Source organism: Benincasa hispida, chromosome 5 (assembly GCF_009727055.1).
Source record: "Benincasa hispida cultivar B227 chromosome 5, ASM972705v1, whole genome shotgun sequence".
Taxonomy (NCBI): domain Eukaryota; kingdom Viridiplantae; phylum Streptophyta; class Magnoliopsida; order Cucurbitales; family Cucurbitaceae; genus Benincasa; species Benincasa hispida.
In genome coordinates this window covers 42,612,912-42,622,278 of record NC_052353.1, presented here as the reverse complement: position 1 = coordinate 42,622,278, position 9,367 = coordinate 42,612,912, and the positions used below count along the sequence as shown (strand labels likewise).

At 31.2% G+C, this 9,367-nt stretch overlaps 1 pseudogene; it reads left to right on the top strand.

Annotated features, from left to right (window-relative positions):
• Positions 1-2,262: 2,262 nt before the first annotated feature.
• On the top strand, positions 2,263-7,054 carry LOC120077344 (annotated as a pseudogene).
• The last annotated feature ends 2,313 nt before the right edge of the window (positions 7,055-9,367 follow it).

Genomic DNA, 9,367 nt, shown 5'->3' with positions numbered 1-9,367 from the left:
GTATTTAATTTAATTTTTTTTTTATCTATTTTGATTATTATTTTTTTACGGTATATAAGATGGAGGAGAATTAAATATTTAATCTCGAAATCGATAGTATAAATTTTAAGTCAATTAAACCATCCTCATACCTAATTATTGTGCTTTTATAAGATCTATTTTTGGCCTTTGTTGTTTTTTTTAAGGAACTCCATGGATTTTGATTTATTTTTAATCAAACATTGAATCATGTGCCGGTGACATGGAACAAATTCGACCAAAAGGAAAAGTGGACTTGGAAGTCTACACGATTTTCTTAACTCAATTTTGTCAATACTTTTCAGTGCACCCTGAATGAGACATTTGTTTTTTTAACAACAATATTTTCAAAAAAAAATTCTACCACCCTATTTTTGTCATTTTTAAAGCAAATATATATTATTTGTGGAATTATCTCCAGATTTTCTACCCATCTCTATGAAATCCTCCAAAATTGTATATATATATATGTCCAAAATTCTTTTCTAACTAATTTTAACTTTAAAATTTTAATTTGTGCTGTATACATCTATAAACTTTAAAATTTTTATAAATATATGAAGTAAATTTATGATTTTAATGGTAAAGGATTAAAATAGATTGAATGATGTTCGCACTTTAATTTTGTGGTGTGACAATATAATGCAAACACCTTTTCTTTTTATCTTTCTATTAAAACAAAAATGCAAACACCTTTTCAATTTATTAGTTTATTTCAAAAGAATTGACATATGAAACGCGTTAAAAGTAGGTCCAATGACATCGAAAGGTCACGAACTACCATTCTTAATTATTTTAATTCGAACTAATGCTAAAACAAAGACCCATAAATGAAAAACTTAAATCATTTTGAACCTAAATCGAGCAATATTTTTCTTTCAAAAAACAGAGAGAGAAAAAGAAAAGAAAAGTCAAGCAATATCTACGTGTGAATATCTTTGGAATCAAAACATAATAATAATTATAGGAATTAAATGTCGATCGTTATTGTGCTATGAAAAATGTAATAATCTTTCAGAAAAACGAAAAAAGTTTTCTTATTTACTCACTTAAAAAATACAAAGTAATTTATAGAAAAGGTTCATAACTAAAAGCACAAAACGTCTTTAACCGGAAATAACAAAATATTTAACAAAACAAACTGATTTGTAAACAGTCATTAACATCTTTCTCAAACTAATATTTGGACTGAGGCATAAGTTTGTCTCTAAGAAACTATAATCGCGGAGCTATCATAGGCTTAGTGAATAAATCGGCAAGTTGATAACACACTGTTAGTAAACCACGTATATCTGTATGTCGATCTTCCCTACTCTATGTTCCTTTTTTTTGTTCTTTAATTGTCGATTTCGCAACATTCAGTATATGAGTTTGGTTATTTATTATTTTTCGTACTTTGAATTTTTGTAACTTTGGTTATGTAGGACCATTCAACAATTAAGAGTGTCGGCCACTCCTCCAAATATACGGACACCAATGGCACCATCAAACTCTTGAATGGACATGTCATACACAACATGAACGATGTAGACATGATCTGTATCAATTTAAACTAGCATATATTTAGAAAAGACAAAATTGTTTATTTAGACCGCGATGATCTGATCCAATATTGCAATATGATTGAAATTGGTTACATGTGTATTTTGACATACATTTTGTAAGTATTACTCATCTAGATTCACTCATGTGTATTTTGTTTCATGTTTAAATAATAACTTTTACTTTGTTTAGGTATCTCTAGGATGAATCTGGCTGTGGTATTATGAAGAAGTTTTTTTTTATAATTGATCAAGAAAAAATATCCCCACATGTGAAGTCTCATGATATTCGATCTAGAAATTTAGCCAACCAACTAGAATTGGCTAATTTGGACTAATTCACTACAAGAATTTTGGCCTTTAATGTCGGTTGGAAAAAGTGAAACTGGAGATACAATGTCGGTTTTTTAAAAAAAAAAACACGGATCTTTGATGTTGGTTTTACACTGACATTGAAGACAGGCTTTAATGTTGGTTTTTAAAACTGACATTAAAGGTCTGATTTATTATTTCTTTTTCTTACTTTAATGAAAAAGCCCTAATTTTTCTATTTTCATTCTCGTGCTGCCAAACCATTTCATTTCTCTTTTACCCCAAGCCTTGGTCATGCGAAAGGCTGTCCATCGTCCAAGCTTGGCTGTGCAAATCAGGTTGCCCATCGTCCATTTGTGGTTGTCCGCCGTCCGTCCGTGGTGGTTCGTTCATGGTGCCATCTGTCCGTGGTGGTCTAGCTATGGTGTCGTCCATCCATGGTATGTTTTTAGCAGAAGCACGTTATTTTTTATATTCATAAACCATCAACATGTGAGGTACACCAAATATTCATAAACCATCAACCTGTGAGGTACACCAAATATTCTTCCTTCCTTATTCATCATTAAACCACATGTTGATCTTGAAGTACATATTTAATAAAATATCTCCTTTACTCTTCTGTTCCACCACCATATGACGTCTTTCCACATTCTGAATAGGTAAAGGATTCCAAATCCGCCAAGTTAGATGGTGATGATTACTTGGAAGAAACCCCCCAGGCAAAAGCTACGAGGAAGCATGCCATTATGGGAAAAGAGGTAAGACTTTTATAATCTTCCTTTGTCTGCTTCCATAACTATGACACTCACATGCTTTGAGGGTACTTTCTTGAGATATTTCTGTCTTTGTTTATTTTCATATGACATCGTCGCTGAGGTACATGTAAGAATTTGATTGAAGTATCAGTCTTGGAAGCTTAAGTCGTAGGCTGTTATTTGGTCATTGCTATTATATCACATAGATAAGTGGATTATACTTCATAGTATGTTAACTTTTAACACATACAAAGAAAATCCTGATTCCCAACTTAGATGCATATCTTTTTTTTTTTTAAAGATATATTTTTGTGGCTTCTGTTAACTTGTATTGTTTAAGTTCGTTTCAAGTAATGGACATATCAAGTGCTAGAGAGGAATTGGTTGGTAGGAGAATAAAGGTTTGGTGGCCCCTGGATAGGATGTGAGTATTTTATGAACTTACTGAATGGACATTTTATACATTAATAACTCTTTATTTATTTCTCTATTTTTATCAAATTTGTTTATGAATTGCTCTGTTAAGGTAACCAAACTAAACCCTCGAGAGTTTTACCAACATGAAAATGAAATGTTAAGGAATAATCACTTGCTTGCTGAGCTGATGAGTATTGAGGATAGGACACCATAATTGAAAATTAATAGCATTCCTCAGGAGGTCTTGCAATTTTCCATGTTTATAGGAGAATGGTGTTATGTTGTATTTTTCAGTGCTTATTATAGGTGAGAGTCGTGTGTCATGATGGTGCACCGTCTATGACAGTCGATATATTGAAAAAAATATAACAATCAATTATTATTTTCATCATCTTTCTTTGTGACTGAATTGATGGCTCTGATATGCTTTAGTGGATATAGACATTGTTGAACTACTCTAACAATGCCTATAAGATAGGCACAATTTTTCTCGGTTCTTGGTAACTGGCTAAACAATCTTTGGACTCTAACATCTTATACACCTTCATTTTGTGTGATATTGACAATTTTATCTTCATCAATTATTATCTTCATCATCTTTCTTTGTGTGTTTTTTTTTTTGTAAAAATCAACATGATCTTAATGCAGACATTTGTTCTAGAGCTGGTATCATGTATACTTTAGATACTGGTGAGCCAGTCCAAAAACTAAAATCCAGCATGTTCTCCTTGAGTGGGGATGATTTTTTGGGTGTTGTTGGTCGCAGCATAAACTTAGGTAAGGAGTACCATTTTGTATGTTTGTTTTTGGCATAAAAGTTATCTAAAACTTTCCCATTTTTCAGGAGGTCAAATTGCTCTTGCTTTGCGTCTGCTTCTCGCAGTTTTTTCATCCAAAATTTCATCAGATGTCAACCGTCCTTTTGGAGACGAGGTACTTTAATAAACAGCTTTTCAAATGACCAATTAATTTCTAGATGTACCAGTGTATAGGTCTGCATATCTACAACTAGTTCATGAAACTCTTATTAATCATGCAGTTTCGAGCTGCTCGTAAAGCATCTGAAGAAATTGGTGCTCAAGTAGTTTTGGGGGACTGGCCAATTGAAATAACTGTATGTATTTTCTTCTAGAAGATGATACTATTCTGTTTTGGCAAGTGCAAATGACTGTAGAATTTGACCCATTCAGATAATTTAATCCATTTGATCGCTCCAATATGATTTATTTATTCATGCAGCTAGAAAGGGCATGGAATGCTCTGACTTGGACTGAAGTTGAGTTTAGTAAGCTCTGTTGTTCGTGGAATAACATCGTAATCTGATTTTTCTCCGAACAATGATGAGGTCCTTTCCCATTCAAAACCTTGTATTGATTTGTTTGAATTGAAACTGTGGACACCTTTAGTTATCATTCATAGACAACCAACTTCAATGATATTGTTATACTGAATTTAAAGCATTTTTTAGTGTAATTGGTTAGTAACCTCAAATATATCAAGGATCTATATATTAGCAAAATTCTTTGAATGGTTTCTCAGCTAAAAGCTTGTCTATATTAAAGCTTTAATTGTATATGTTTTTAAGTGATTTAGCCTTATTACAGATGCAATATAAAAGGAAACTTCCTTGCTTTAGGCCATGTTTACTAAACTTTCAGTAGGTATAGGTCAGGCTAGGAACCGAGTCAGAGATGACCGTAGAAAATACAGACAAAGAGACATAAATTTGGAAACATTTATTTTGAATACAGATTGGCTACTTGCAAAACTTTCAAAGAGGTTTAGTCAAATCAAAGTTTAACATTTTTCCTTTGTTTTCTCGAACATTTGTGTTTTCCCCCTAATATGATTGCTTTGTTACTTATGAACCTTGCTTATTAACATCTGAAGATCATAATTAAGCATATCAATTTTTGTCGAAGTACGAATCAGTACATGCATCATATACTTCTTAATGTTGCAAAAATCATTCTTTCGCAATGGATGTGTTGCTTCGGGAATCTGGTGGAAATGGTAGTTCTTTACAGCTTTATGAGAAGCTTAGTTTTTCTTATCCGTCCCTCCTTCATCCTCTCATTCATGAACGAAATACTGTAAGTACCATTTATGCACATTTTCAATAAATACGGTTAGTTGAATATGAATTCTAATCACATTTTCACTTTCAATACTTTGTCTTAAACCTTTATTGTTTGTGATCCTTTAAACAACAGTAGTCAGACAAAAATACCTATAACCAGACACTGCTGAAGCTGGGGAGTCTGTTCAAGAAGAATTATGAAGGGATCCATACTTACCAAGTGGAGAGGCCAGTAAACCCATAATGTTTGTAAAATCATAATGTTTGTATTACTTGTAATTTGTGTTTTCAAGGCTTGAATTATTGTACGATCTTTTAAATTATAATTTTATACCAGAATTTGCGGATCAAATGTAATAGATTTATAATCCATACATGAATAATATGTCATAGCCACAACGTTTGATGATGATGTGTCATGTTATACTTTTTGACCAAAAAAATGAATTTGGCAACGAAATTTAAAAAAAAAACGGACAATAATTGATAAAATGGATATTAAAGGGCTTTAATGTCGGTTGCAACCGACATTAAAGGGTTTTAATCACTAAAGACCTTTAATGTCAGTTGTAATCGATATTAAAGACCTTCAATGTCGGCAACGGACATTGAAGGCTGTGTTATTGGTGTTATTGAAGCCCTTTAATGTCAGTTTAAAACCAACATTAAAGGGCTTTAATAACACTATCTTTCAACCGACATTAAAGCCTGAATTTCTTCTAGTGATTAGTTCTTATTCCATATAACACAGGGTAAATAAATACAAGTTCTTTAGTTATTTTTAATTTTCATTATACGCGTACTAATATTTCAAAATTCTTGCTTATTATAGTTATCATTGGATATTGATTGTAATCAATCTACAAAAAAAAATTTTGTTTATGTTTTGGACTCTATTCAAAGTACGGTGCAAGAGAATTTTTATGGAGTTAAAAATATGTAAGTGTAATTAAACTTTCTTAGCTCTTAATTGAAGTATTTATGTTTAACTAATGTTTTCAAACTATTTAGTGGATGGAAAGCATGACAAGCCAAGCATGATCTCCAACACCATCGGTCTTCTCCAAAATGGAAACCTGTAAAGATAAATTTGCATTCATTTTTTAATAATTTATGTTCATTCAAATATAAGAATAATTTTTTTAACTTCTTTATATGCAGTGCCCCCGTCAATTAGATTATGTAGGATGCGGGTACTATGTGCAAAAGTATATACACAAAATAGTGCATAATCCTATTACTCCCATTACTAGTCTCGTACGTAAATTATTTATTTTTTATATACTAGCTTTAATTTAATAAATAATGTAAACTTATGTTGAGTTTATCTTTTTCTTTTTCATTTTTGTCGTTCAATACAAAAAATGCATATACCCAAGGAGAGATTGACGTAATTCAAACCAAATGTGCAAGTTTTGTTTGCCGATTTGTATAAGGATGTACTTCTTGTTTTTTTGTCTCAATAGAATGTAAATACTAGCTTAGAATGAATCTTGATGAGTTTTGAGTAAAATACGCAAGTTTAGAATGAATCCGAAGTACTAATCGTTGGTTTGTGGATAGATGAATTGTTATCTAACCATGATCTGTTTATTGGAAGATTTATGTATAATTTTTTTGTTTATGGGGTATTTGGTATAAGTATTCATGGAAGTACTAATTGATATTTGTGAATGGGAGAAATGATTATTAATATTATAGAGGTGGTTGATAATTATAATTATTGTTCTATGAAAGTGTGTTGTCGATATACAAATGTAGGTTAGTGTGTTTATTTCATATTTGATGAGTACTTATAGAATGGATTGGAAATATTAATTCTTGTTTGTGGATAAATAATTATAGAAATGTGCTTCATTGTAGGTAACTTTGTATTTAGTTTTGTGGTAGAATGTATTGTTCTGTCTATTGTTATATTTCAGGTTTGAGTTAAGTGAATTCATAGGTGGAAGACAAATATTATTGGCTTGCCATGCAGAATATAACAAGCATGCATTATAATGAACAATTTTTTATATTTTTTAATAAAAAAACTATGACGGACATTTCCTGACCCAACACGAGACATATAATATCGTTCTTAACTTTTTGATCGAGATTAATGGATGCGACAACAGAATTAAAAAAAAAAACAGACAATAATTGAAAAAAATGGACATGGATTATGGGCTTCAATTTCAGTTTAAAACCGACATTAAAGGCCTTTAATGTCGGTTGAAACCGAATTAAAGATGGTGTTATTAAAGCTCTTTAATGTCGGTTGTTTTTAATGTCCGTTTTAAACCGACATTGTACACCCTCTTCAATGTTGGTTTAAAATCAATATTAAAGACAACCGACATTAAAGGGCTTTAATAACACTATCTTTAATGTCAGTTAACCTAGAATCCTTAGTGTGGATGCATTGCATTTTCCCTTTTTCCCTTCGTTTTTGGCTTCCTCTACTCTCTCAATTTTATAGCCCCTAAATCTGCATTTTGGTCTAGGAGAAGGATCCAAAAGGCCAATTTCACTTGAACTTTCTATGTAACTAGTGTATTACCATGTGTTATGCACGTTAATTTTTTTAATTATAATAATTAACCATTTGAGTAAAATATTAATACGTAACGTATTTTAAAAATTTATTGATATTAATTTCATATCTACTTATTTTATAACGGTACTTGTTTGTTTTGAAATATAACACTGATAGTAATTAATAAATAATTTATGGAGTATACATATTAATACGCACAAGTACACGCATCAAGTAATAATATAGTTTAAAACGGTCTTGGCCGAGTATCATCCTCAAGGAATCGAATTGATAATCAATTTTATTTAGGGAATCGACTTGTGATACTACTAAGAAAAACTAAACTAAAAAAAATAAAAATGATCGAGTGTGGAGATTATCAACAAAGAGACGTTTTAGGGAATAGATTTCATCAATGACATTACTAAACACAATTGCTTTAACTCTTGAATCAATAAACACAACACCTCGATCTAGAAGTCTTTTATCCAGATTGTCCCTCTCGAGATCAATCTTTTCTTTCACTTAATTACTAATTACTAATCGCTTGAAACTAGATAATTAAGCAAAGCATTGAGAACCTTCATCAACAATCTCTATCGTTATCCGACTATGCTAGTGTGCTCAAATGTTAGTATAACATGCATAATCTAATCTAAAGCTTACTTTCTTACGTAAGATTCAAATTATGAAATCATCCAAATATCGATCAAACATTAAAAAACATTAAGAATTGTCATGCTAGAAAATATTAATGTAAATTGAGAATCACAAAGTGCTTAGCAATTAAACAAAAAAATTCATTTAACCTTGCAACAATATGAATTTAGCCTAACATGACTTCCATAGATAGAAACCACATTTAGAATGCAAAAAGTACAGAAAGGAAACCAAGATACAAGAAGAGAACAAAAGTGTTATTCAACATTTTGATCTTGCCTCTGTGGTGGAATTGAACCTCCAATACTCTCCAATCGACCCCAACATCAAGGACCTCTATCATCTGCTCTAAACACTTTCTTTAGACCTTTAAAACTCCAAAACATGATGTGGAGGTTGGCTGCAAACCCTAGCTTAAATAGGAAAAAATTTTCAAAACAATGCAGAAACTTTCCAAAACTACCTAGCCGCATAAACGCTATAGGACAACGTCGCAGCGCTCTTGCCCTTCAATCGTAGCGCTTTGTAGAGCATCGTAATGCTTTCGTCTAGCACCGCAACACTGGATTTTTGTGCTCTCTATATAAAGCGTTGTGAAACTCCCGTATTTTTAGGGAAAAGTTAACTTTCTCCTTTCCCTTTTTCGATGTTTGGTCTCGACTTGTCTTAATTATGTACGATTGAACCATTTTGACTTGTTTTAGCTCCAAATCTTGTTCTTTTGTTCAAACTCTAGAAATCATTGACCAACAACATCAAATATAATAAAATCAAGTGAAATCTCATCGGAATAAAATTCAAATAAAAGCACTTTTTAGGTTTTTTTTTTTTTTTGTAATGACCCAACTTTCTGAGATCTCTAACTGTGTCAATTATTCTCATTTATAACATTTTTAAAAGCAAATCTAATGGACCATTTTGATGTAAAACAAGAATTTTCTAAAATGCATAATTTCTTATTAAAACTAAAACAAGATATAATTTGGAATAACTTTAATTAAAATAAAACATTTAAATTTCAAATTTCTAAACTAAGTAATTCTCGATGGAAACATTAAAAAAA